The sequence below is a fragment of the Microtus ochrogaster genome, linkage group LG9 (assembly GCF_000317375.1).
Source record: "Microtus ochrogaster isolate Prairie Vole_2 linkage group LG9, MicOch1.0, whole genome shotgun sequence".
Classification (NCBI taxonomy): domain Eukaryota; kingdom Metazoa; phylum Chordata; class Mammalia; order Rodentia; family Cricetidae; genus Microtus; species Microtus ochrogaster.
Window position 1 is genome coordinate 19,117,512 of NC_022034.1, and position 12,699 is coordinate 19,130,210.

Genomic DNA, 12,699 nt, shown 5'->3' on the forward strand with positions numbered 1-12,699 from the left:
GAAATGGGCTAGTCCAGGTGCGAGAGTTAGCCGAGAAAAGGGCTAGAGCTAAAGAGCCAAGCAGTGATCTAAATGAATACAGTTTGTGTGTTGTTATTTCAGGGCATAAGCTAGCCGGAGGCGGCCGGGGTGCTGGGGACTCAGCCCCGCCGCTACTATTACTTTTCCTTTTTTTTCTCTCACTATAAAAGGACACTCAGAGCAGCCTCTGGCCTATCTGGCTTCTTTGTCACCCCGACCAGATCTAGCCAGACCATTGCACTGCACCCAGGGTCAGGGGACGCCCAGTTCACAGGTCCTGCGGTGTTCACTCCCATTTGCACACCACCTATAGGAGGACATGCCCCCGTTACAGACTTTGTGGTGTCACCCTTTCGCTGGTTTTCACAATTTCAGCTTTGGGTAGCAAGCCATCCAGGTCTGTCCCCCCTGAGGTGTAACACTTTTAGAGGCCCTAACACCCTAGGCCATAGCTCTTACCCTCATTCCGCCAGTGTCCCGCCAGCTCCACTTTTATGGGAGCTGACTACTGTCTGCGGGAGCTTTTAACTACTGTCAGTGCACAGGCAAATGGACCCTGCCAGGATCCACGAGGCATCGTTTTCAATTCCAGCCTTTTGCTCCCCCCTGTGGCTTGTGACATGACGACTTGTGGCATCGTGGCTCAGCGACAGGGCAGATCACGCCTCTAGGTCTCTCTTATTATTAAGCTTAAAATCCCTGCAGCCAAAAATTGTGGCTTTTTTCATACAACATGTGACTGCTGCCATTTTAACTGAGGTCATGTGATCTTACCACCATCTTAACTGAGGTCAAGTGACCTCACCACCACCTTAAAATGAGTGGCATTTTTTATGCAGCATGTGACTGCTGCCATTTTGACTGAGGTCATGTGACCTCACCACCATCCTAACTGAGTGGCTTTTCCATACAACATGTGACTGCTGCCATTTTGATTGGGGTCAGATGACTTTGCCGCCATCTTGTCTGAGAGCCAGGTCAGGTGACCAAGTTCCGCCATCTTTACTGAGGTATACCCTGCTTTGTCCCCCGGTTTACTTATGCTTTTGTTCACTAAATTCCTCTTGCTGACTCTGTTGCATGTGTGTTTTGCACAGTGGCATGCCTTTGGTAGGGCCCATCAAGAGCCACTTTGTCCAATTCCTGTTCACTCTCTGTGTGTGATCGTACATGTAACTTAAATACACCTATGCTTAATGTTATAACTGTTCATTACATCTCATTTCAGACTACAAAAACAATAAGTCTCATGTTTTAAACTGGTACTTTTAAGTCTCTTACAAAAATACTTTATATTTAATCCAATTGTTCTCTACTATTGTCAGTTCTGCCGTTAGCCTTCTATTGGAAGCAGTTTCTTCTCCTTTCTGTCTTTCTACAAGTGTAAATCTCACCTGTTAAGAGTAAGTACAGTCAAGCTCAGACCCAGCTCTCCAGGCAGAGTCTATACCATAGTTATATTTAACAAACAGCCCTCAACTGCTCAGAGATCTAGAAAATATGGCATTTAAATATTTAATTATTAAAAAACTTTTCATAACGAAAAGAGACAGGTTGGCTCCTAGTAGCACTCTACTTCCTCCAAAAAAGACATAAGACAAATGGGCACAGAACAACATCCATCTACAATTCACTTCAACTGCCAAGCTCTGACCACTGGGCAAAACTACCTTTCATCTAAACTAAAGATCTCCAGATGTGGACAGAATTGCTGGAATTAACAGCCTAGCTGCTCAGGTCAAGGTAGGCTTGTCTTCCTACAGATTTCTTAGCCCATAGGATCTTCTGGAGCCTGGCAGGCCCTGCGCTAAAAAGCAAAAGGCAAATTCGACCTTCAGCGACCATGGAGGACCCTGAAGAGTAGCTCTGGGTACCAACCAAGTAAGTTCTCTGTCATTTCTTAATCAGTTACTCAAGTAAAAATTTCATCCTTCTCAAAGATCTCTAATGTAGTTTGACAGCTGAGAGGTTTAAAAAAACAACCTCACCAAACAAATTTCAATAAAATACAAGACCTACAAGTTATAAAGGTGTGAGGACAAATACAAGTTATCAAACCTCTCTCTCATGATGCCTTCCATAGTCTTAAAAATATTTTTCATTGTGTACAAATATCTGTCACAGTCATTCTAACATAAATATGCTACTGTTTATACAATGTATATGTCTAAAACTTCTATTTTCACAAACCCGAAGAATTCTTGTGAGTTCCAGGGAACTGAACTGAAGGATCCACCTTAAACAGTTCAGATACACCCCTCTCAATTCCCTGTTCCTAATAATTATTTTCCTTAACTTAACTTTGTCCTCTGTTCTGCCAATACCTTAAACAGGTCAGATACAACCCCCTTGATTCCTTGGTCCTAAATTTTTTTCCTTAATTTAACTTTGTTTTTTGTTCTGCCAATACCTTAATTAACCAGGTGTAAGAGACACCAGGCATTTCCATGCCACAAACACCAGACAGGAGCAAAGAGACCAGCATTGCCAGGATGTGGCCAGCACCCAGCTCCCAAAGACAATGCCCACAAATAAGCAGGAAGCAGTCTTAAAAATGTGCTGCCCCTTGGGGCTGGGGAAATGGCTCAGAGGATAAGAGCATTAGCTGCTCTTCCAGAGGTCCTGAATTCAATTCCCAGCAACCACATGGTGGCTCACAACCATCTGTAGTGTGATCTGGTGCCCTCTTCTGGCCCACAGGGATACATGCAGGCAGAATATTGTATATATAATAAATAAATAAATCTTTTAAAAAAATGCGCCACCCCAATTCCTTTGACCTGTGGTGCCTAACCGCCTGTTTTTTTATTATAAAAAAGAGATGGGAATGTAATGACTGTTTTATCTCTTTAAGAGACAAGCCACACCCACTCCCTCCCCAGTCCGCTGAGGCAGGCTGATCTTCAGCTTCCAGCCTGAGCTCTCTCTCTTTCCCATCTTCCTCTTGGAGAGGCAGCTTCACTTATGCCTCTCTCCCCAATTCTCCCCTTCCCTTGTTTCTGTCTCTCTCTCTTCTCTCTCTCTGCTCTTCTCCTTCTCCTTTCCCCCTTCCACAACCCCCCAAATAAATATCCAACCTCACTCTGCATGGCGTGCCTATCCATGTCTCTGTCTTTTGCCTGCCCTCCACGTGTCTCCCTGTCTGGGATCAGCCACTGCTCAGGGACCAGTAGCCGTCTCTGCCTGGGACTGGCTGCTCTCAGGGCACACTGCCTGACGCCACATGGCCTGCTACCACTGCTTGGGGACCTATAGCATTTCTGCTGCCTACTGGCGCCAGGGATCCTGCAGCACTTTTAATAAATCCATAACAAACATTCCACTATGTTTGTATACCACATTTCCATTATCCATTCAGCTGCTGATGAACATTTAAGCGTATACCATTTTCTTGCTGTTGTGACTAGAGCAGCAATAAACATAAAAAAAAAAACAAAAATACCCTACTAGATATCTAATAAGGAATGCCACAGTACAGCTCAGTCACATGGAGTTCTGTTTTTATCATTTACTTATTTGATATTTCATCATGAACGATACTACTACATTTTGAATACCATAGTATGTATGGACCATGGTATGAGCAAAATCAATCTAGTGTGCACAATAGTGAATCACAGCCTAAAGGGGAAAAGAAGCCAACTAGACAACCTAACTCAAAGCAAAATAAATAGATATAAAAGTTGAATAAAAAGCAGCAATAAAGAACATGACTAGAACTCAGAGTGCTGTGTTCAGAATAACATGAAAGGGGATCATGATGGAACTTCAAATGAGAAGAGTGACTCAGGTAAGGAGGGAAACATGCATTAGCTGCGTGATGAGGATGTGCCACATTCAAGGAGCACAGCAGTCAGAAACTGTACAACAAACAATGGCAGCTGACAGAGTAAAATCTCTTGAAAAGACATTAACCTGGTTAAATTTAGAAACTATAACAGCTTTCAAAAAAAGAAGGAGGAAGAATAAAAGAAGGAGTAAGAAGGAAGAAGAAAAAAAGGAAGAGGAAGAATAGAAAAATCTCAAAAAAGAGGTTTTATTTGAACTGTATAGAAGAATAGAAAAATCTCAAAAAAGAAGTTTTACTTGAACTGTATTTAATTAGGATCGTTAAGAATACAGTGAAAGGAATGGATCGAACCAAGGCAAACTGGAAGCAGAAAGATTAGGAATTCTTTGCAGAATTTATAAATAAAAGATAAGCTGATAGTTCCTGAAATGAGATAATAACAGTGATTTAGAGAAAGGTAAAAAAATCCAAGAAATTATGAAAGTCAAATCTACTTGGTTTACTAATTAACTGCATTTGTAGTGGGGGGATAAACAAACAGGTGACCAACCTCTGCACTTAAGAAAACAGGAAGATAAAGGACTTCATAGGGATAAAGCCAAGTGCTTATTTTGTTTTTCTCTCTTGAAATGTTGTCCTAGTTTGCTATTTCTGTGATTAGCAAACATAATCAAAAACTAACTGGGGAGGAACAGGTATGATAAAAACCATGACCAAAAGCAACTTGGGAAGGAGCAGGTTTATTGTGTCATCTTACAGCTTAGTTTACAAACAGAAATCAGGGTAGGAAATCAAGGCAGGAACCTAGAGGCAGAAATTGAAGCAGAACCACAAAGGAATATTGCTTACCAGCTTGCTCATCCTGCTCTTTTAAACAAATCAAAACTGTCTGTTGGACAGATGGACAGAACCATTAATCAAGAGAAGCCCCACAGGCCTGGCTACAGACCAGTCTTCTCAGCTGAGATGGATCGGCTAACTAAGAGGACAGAACTAGACAGCACAGCTGGGACATTCAGGTAGCGAGAGCAGGAAGACTACTCAGACACAGAACTCAGGAGACGAGCCTTGTTTTAAGAAAGACATGAGAATCACCAGCAAAACCAGAGGAATAAATTTAAAAACCATCTACAAATTAATATGAGTGCAGTAAAAGACAACAGAAAGTGAAGAACAAACTTGCAAGAATTAAGTAGGAGAAAAAAATCAATAAAGAATTTTTAACAGCAGGAGGCCATAAAGTCCAGAAGCAAAGGAGTGTATACCAAAACAAAGTGTCACCAAAACAAAGGAAAGAGAGTGGTCTAAGATAGAGGTTACAGTCAGTTGTATAAAATAGTATAAAAATATGTAGTAAAATGCCCACTGAAGTATTTCACCAGTGTTCTTCCAAAGTTCAGATTTTAATACTGTATGTGCACAATATCTCTTAAAAGGCATTAAATTGAACCACCTTTTAATGTCCTAATACACTCACTCATCTTTTTGTAATATGAAGGCCAAACTCAACCAGTAAAGAGATCTTGCCACAAATCAATATACTACCAATCCCAGAATGCACATTTAATCCCAGAGTGTAGGAGTAGTGTCTCTTGCTGTTACACACTACCTTGTATAGTTTGTTGGCTTATACAGAGAAACTCAAAACAGACTTACTGAATGATTAGAGCGAGAGAGAGAGAGAATATTAACCTGTCTGAAGATGACTATTATTATCACTACCAGTCAAATCCCGAAAATATAGAGCAATGGTTCTCGATTTTACTAATGCCACAACCCTTTTCACTACAGTTTCTAGTGCTGTGGTGACTCCAATCACCGAATTATTCTTGTTGCTACTTCATGACTGTAATTTTGCTACTGCTAAGAATGGTATGGTAATATAATCTGTGGTTTCTGATGGTCTTGAGCAACCTCTGTGAAAGAGTCATTTGCCCCTCAAAGGGGTCAAAACCCACAGGTTGAGAGTGGCTGATATAGAGAGTACTAATACTTTTGAAAAAACCTTGAAGAGCGTTCACAGACTGGAAGGATGGCTCAGTGTTAAAAACCACCCAAGTTCATTTCCCAGCACCTATATCAGGCAGCTCACAGCTACTGGTAACTCCAGTGCCTTAGCTAGTGTTCTACTGCTGTAAAGAGACACCATGACTATCTGCAGCTCACAGCTACTAGTGACCCCAGTGCCTTGCCATGTGTTCTATTGCTGTGAAGAGACACCATGACCAACTCTTATAACTGAACGCATTTAACTGGGCTTGCTTACAGTTTCAAATGTTTAGTCTATTATCATAGTGAGGGGTATGGCAACACACAGGCAGACATGTTGGAGAAGTAGCTCAGAGTTCTACATCCAGATCTGCTGTCAACAGAAAGAGAGCTAGACACTGGGTCTGTCTTGGGCTTTTGAAACTTCAAAGTCAACTCACAATGACACATGTCCCCCAACAAGGCTATACCTCCCAAACCTTCTCAAGGAGTGCCAATCCCTGATGATTAAGCATGCAATTCTAAGAGCCTATAGGGGCAATTCTGATTCAACCCATCACACCCTGCTTTAGGGAATCCAACACCCTCTTCTGGCCTCTGCAGGCACCCACACTTAGGTGCACATACATATATACATGATTAAAAATCTTCACAAAAAAATGTTTAGTTTCCTACTGGTCATGAAGGTACTAGTCTACAGCAGTCATTAAAAAAAGGGAGGAGGAGGAAGAAGAGGAAGAAAGAAAGAAAGAAAGAAAGAAAGAAAGAAAGAAAGAAAGAAAGAAAGAGAAAAGAGAAGGAAGGAAAGAAGGTAGGCAGGCAAGCAGGCAGGAAGGAAAGCGAACTGGAAGAGATACACTGCAATTTTTGTATGATATCAACCTTAAGCTAATTGCTTCTTGAAATCTTGAAAACAAGAAAAATTCTTGTTTCCTAAATCAACACAAAAGGTACACCGATTCCTATTTAAGCATAGAAGAATTTAACAGTTTCAGAGTTCCATTTGACACGGTCAAAACATAAGTAGTCTTAACAGTAAACATGCATTTCTTCTTTGTAAACAGAAATTGAGTTTTTTCGTATCACTTTCATAAGCCTTATTTACTAACAACTGAAAAGTGTCTTCCTACCCATTCTCTTAATTAAAAAGGACATAAAAACTCTGAAAATGTCAAGTTTTAGTAGTTACTTCCCTAATTACTCAATAATCACAAAATAGCTTACTTTCCTTCTTTGCAAGTTCAAGTTTGATAGAACAGGTATTACGCAAATTAGAAGGTTTAAGATATGGGTTTAAAAATTAGAGTTGGTAACAATATGAACTAGGTGCATTGAGCATATTTCTGTAATCATCTGAGGAAACTGTGCCAGAGTTTAGCTACTTTGTATTTAGTCAATACTAAAGTATATGTATTCTCTTCTCTAAATATCAATACTCACTGACCAGCAATTACTAAATTAAAACGTATCATGAAAACACGTACTGATAACCATTAATTTTTCTTATTACTAGTTTTATTTACATGTCATACCATATTCCAGCCTAATGTTCCATGTCAGTACAAACTTTAACAATAGACACAATCCTAATAATTCTATCTGGAGAGTCCAAGTGAAGAAAGATTCACTAAAACTTAACAAAAGCAAGAAGAAAATTTATACTAGAGAGGGTACTCCTATGGCACAAACATTAATTATTCATTCATTCTCTCTCTCTCTCTCTCTCTCTCTCTCTCTCTCTCTCTCTCTCTCTCTCTCTCTCTCTCTGTCTCTCTCTGTGTGTGTGTGTGTGTGTGTGTGTGTGTGTGTATTTCCGAATGCCAAGAACCTTTGCAAATTAAGTTAGGTTCCCATTATCTTCCTAGCTTCGTTAGTTTTGGCTGGTGTTCCTGTGAATCACTCTCCAAAGAGAACACTTAGTAACTTCATTTTCTAATCAGCAAAATGAAAAAAAGAACCACAAGGGGTATTCCTAATAAACCCTTTCAAGATAATTAAAACTTGATTAAGCAGAATGATGAAATGAATTAAAATCTAGTAAGTTAAAGATGTCAGAAATAAAACTTGTAAAACATCACAACAAAGCAGAAAAAGATAAAACTAAGAGTCTTCTCAACCTCCCTTGCTCAAGTATATTTACAAAAAATTTCTTAAATGACAGTGCTGGGTCCTTTACATAGAGACTACTTGATAGGTGTTGAACTAGGCAAAACATACAAGAAGTAAGTTACTCCAACGCTTGCTTGAAGTAAAAGGCATGTTTTCTAATGGTTGCTAAGTATATACTGAGAATTCCTTATTTGAAATGATTGAAATTAAAGTGCTCCCAGATTGAGGCTGTTGGATTTTAGAATATCTGCATGTAAAATGTGATAGGCTGGTGATGGAGACCCACAATTAAAGAAAATTCATTTATCTTTTATATTTTATACTCAAGTTTGAAGCTGATTTCATTCAGTATTTTTAATAACTTTGCCCATGAAGTAGAATTTTCGACTTCTTATGTCACATCAGTTTTTGAATCCCCAAATACCAAAAAGTTTCAGCATGGAACTGGAAAGTCTTTAGCAGCTACCCTTCAGAAAAGAGGATATATCCAGAACTTACAAAGAATTGTAAATATTAAATACCAAGGGAATAAAACTGCCCAAATCAACAAATGGGCAAATGAACTGAACACATAGTTTTCAAATAGAGAAACACAAATGGCCAATAGCTATTTTAAAAGTCTTCAAAATCCTTAGCTAACGGGAAAATGCAAATTAAAACTTTGAGGTAACACTTGACCCTAGTCAGAATGACTATCAAGAAACTTGATAACAAATGTTAGAGAAAATGTGCAGAAAGAAACACGTATTCACTGATGGCTGGGGTGCAAATAAATACAGGTATTATGGAAATCGGTTTTAAGAATCCTCAAAAATAGAGCTATCTTATGACCTAGTTATTTTACTCCTGGGCATATACCCAGAGTATTCTACACTCTACCACAGAGGTATTTGCACCACCACATTTACTGTTTCTTTATTCACTTTGGACAGAAAACAGAACCAATCTCATTGTCTATCCACAAGCAAGGGGTGTGTGTGTGTGTATGTGTGTGTGTGTGTGTGTGTGTGTTGGAATACTCAGATTTAAAGAAAACAAAAATTAACAAATTTTTCAGGAAAATGGATGGTTCTCAGCCTGTGCATCACAACACCTTTGGAGGATACATATCAGATAACCTTCATATCAGATGATAATGATTTTTAACAGTAGCAAAATTACAGTTGTGATGTATCAACAAAATAAATTTATGAATGGAAGTCACCACAAGTGTGGGCAGCAACATTAGGAAGGCTGAGAACCACAAGTTTAAAATATCTGTTAGTAAGGTCACATGATCTCAGAAAGAAAGAAAAACACATGTTCTATCTCATATGCAGCTACTAGCTCTGTGTGTGTGTGTGTGCGTGTGTGTGTGTGTGTATGTATGTACTCGCAAGTATACAAATGCAAACGTAGGTTCAGTGAATATATAAAAAGGAGAAGAGTTACTATTAGGTGATAAGGGGGAAATGAATGTAGGTAATTGATACTTTAGTCTTGAAAGAGATTATATAGCTTTTTTTTCATTTTAACTATCATGGATTTTTCATTTTTTGTGGTAGATAAGTGAGTAAAAAATATATTTGATAGTGAAATGTAAAATCCAACATGAAGCCTTCAACATACTCTAAGTATATTTTACATATATATATACATATATATATATATGTTCACTGAGATGTATAGACTTTGGATCTGGCAACCTTCTCTGTGTAGTTTTTTTTTAATTTACAAGTTCTTTATACTAAAATATTAATCATAAAACTTTAATAAGTTTTAGGAGCACTTCATATTTTGAGTTTTCAGCTTAAGGATGTTCAACCAATGCTAATTCTCTCCTCAGGAATTCTGCATTTCTTTCTGCACAAGTTCACAAGTTAAAATTTTAATTGCACATAGCTATCTTCTCAAAGTTGAAAACTGTATTCTCCAGAGAGGCTTATGCAAACTCTCTTCTCAAGAAAGGTGTTATAAAATAGTAAGTTTACTTTGTATGTATCATACATGCCCCTGATGAAATGTTTTGTGTGTACATTTCCTATAATCCAAGGCACAGACATAGGAAATCAATACAACCACTGTAAATGCTGGGGAGGGAAAAAAAAAAGAAAACATTATTCACACAGAAATTTATTTCCAACTGTTGAATTAAGATTCCTCCTAAAAAGGGTGTTTGCTAGTGAAGTATACAAAGTTCTATGACTATGTATATGACAGGGACTTTCTATGTCCTAGAAAAAGACCTGGTCAGTTGTCCTCATCAACTTAGACCATGAAACCCAATACTGACAAGTTCATCAGAAGCGCCATGTATGGGCTGCCCATGCACGCTTCAGCATCGCCATGGCATAAATTTCATTTCATTTCAGGCCCACAGTAACTGGACTTTGATGAAGAGCACGTGGATGAATGAATGAATAAATGAACCTACTATGAAAAGAAAACTATTCAACAAGGATCAAGAAAACAACTCTTAAATAATAAAAAAAAGAAAACAACTCTTGAAAAATTGATTCACACACACACACACAACACTAACCTACATTTAACTGACATCTCTGTGAACATTTTAATGAAACACTAGTATTATAACCATTATGAAAAGCTAAATATACAGCCTGATAGAACATGTGTACTAGACATAGAGTCGAATTAGGAACTTGAGAAAACTAAAATTTAAAAAATAAATGTTTCGCTTATGAATCTACAAAGGATGAAGACGATATAGCGACTATTCGATCTAATATTAACCCAGGGGCAAAAAGAAAATATGGTTGCCAATTAAACTGAGCCCCTCATAGCACACATACCAAACTCAGGTAAGGCTAAACTTAGATTTCTTTTAAAGCAAAGGAAAACAAATACATGAGTGCACTGCATTCCACCAAAAACTACCTCACCTACCCACACAGCACCACAATAGCGTATCCATTTCTTTATTTTAAAAATGACATTCTAGATTCCTCGATTACTAAATTCACCCACAACCCTCAACTCTATAGCCCAATCTAGTCACTTTCTGTGTAGTGGGGAAAACCTAACCCAAGAGATTTCCCGTTCAAAATCTAGGCGAAGGAAATCATGTTGCCATAACTTTATAACATACAAAAGAAAAGAAAAAATAAAGAAAGAAAGAAAGAAAGAAAGAAAGAAAGAAAGAAAGAAAGAAAGAAAGAGAAAGCAGGTTAGACACACAACAGAAAAATCTCGCCTAGTGGCCACGCTGAGTCTGCACACGTGAGCAATCGTTCTGGAGTTTTCAATCTTACCTCCATCTACAAACTTCGGCGAGCCTGGACGCGGCCGAGGGATGACAGCTCGCTCGGCCAGGCTCTTCCGGGCTCCGCGACCGCCCCCGCACACTCCAGCACCACCGCCCTCGCCCTCCCTCTGCCCGGCTCACCTCAGCCCGGTCGCCGCACGCGCCTGGCCTCCGGGAGGTGTGTGCTTCCCCTTCCCGAGTGAGCGGAGGGCTGCACTCCGCCCTCCTCTGCAGCCCACGCGGGCCCGCCGGCGGGGGTCGCCCGCTACCACGGCGCACCGCGCTGGATACCGGGCGGGGACAGACCCACAGACCCCAGACCGGCACGGAGGGACGAGGAGGGGCGGGGCGGGCGCCGGCGACGCGTCACCGGCCGCGACGCCAGCGTCGACACGTCAGCACCTAGCCGCCCTCGGCCACGCCCACCTAGGCCGTCGGCAGGCCTGCGGGCTTGGGATGGGTGTGGATAGCTGGCTTGCTGCTCGGCTCCTTTCCTGTGGCGGGATCCTGGTTCCTTCCCTCTGTCTCCAGCGGCCTCTTCTTCCCCACCCTAAGCCCCTCTCATCTCCGAAAACAGCGTAGAGAACACAACCGTGAGTCAGAGTCCCGTGGTCGCTAGAAGGTTCCGCCCACCTGCTATAGGTCCAAGTTTCGTTTTCCCTAAGTTTCATGTGTTCTCAACTTAGTATTTCTGAAGTTATTTCTGACCTTCAAAACAAAACACCTGGCGATGCCCTAGTGCAACTGGCAAATTTAGAAAAGCTAACCTAAACTACTCTGCTTTGTTGTTAAATTTTAACTGTTGAGCTAGGGTGCAGTCGTGATATACTTTGTCACTCTTCCAATCCCCTTCTTCCCTAGGTAATGTGTCCTAATACTTACCAGACCTCTGTTCTATAGAAGCAGCCAGTATTAAGCGAATATTGATCAATTACAGACGCACTGGAAATTCTGTATTCTAGACTGAGTATGGTAAGAAGGCCTCAATCACGGTAAAATTATTCCACGGATTAAAATAATGAAGATAATAAAATAGTGAAGATAACTCAGCCGAAAAGAATCATAAAGTATAAATGGAACTTGATAGGATTCAATAAAAGAAAAAGTTACTGGATTGTGAACATGGAAGACCCATCCTGTGACTTGTCCAAGTAATAAATACAAAATATATGACATATTTTAAAAGACTTAAGAGGAAGATAAATGTGAACTATCAACTTTTTATTTTGTTTTGAAATAATCTTTTGTATGTTAGGCCAAATGAAATATAATTACTCCATCTGTTTTCACTTTTTAAAATGTAAATCTAGAAATATATTTGACCCCTTTGTATTCTCAAGAAAGTTTTCCAAATGATGACTGAAAAACAATCTACTGAATACTAATCTGGAGGAGGAATATGTCTGGAAAGTTTGTCACAAGCAAAGCAAAAAGTAAATGCACTCTGATAACTAGCAACTCATTTGTCTATAATGAGAAGTTATTTCAATATTTTTATTATTTTTTATTTTATTTATCCCTGTGTGTGTATTGTGGGCACATGTGC

General features: G+C 39.6%; 1 protein-coding gene across 1 annotated transcript in view; it reads right to left on the reverse strand.

Moving 5' to 3' along the window:
* Ascc3 (activating signal cointegrator 1 complex subunit 3) overlaps positions 1 to 11,487 on the reverse strand; it is a 315,331-nt gene extending 303,844 nt beyond the window's left edge. Inside the window, exon 1 of the mRNA XM_005363511.2 lies at positions 11,295 to 11,487. The gene's annotated coding sequence lies outside the window, so the exon portion shown is untranslated. The remainder of the gene's footprint in view (positions 1 to 11,294) is intronic.
* Between the last annotated feature and the right edge of the window lie 1,212 nt (positions 11,488 to 12,699).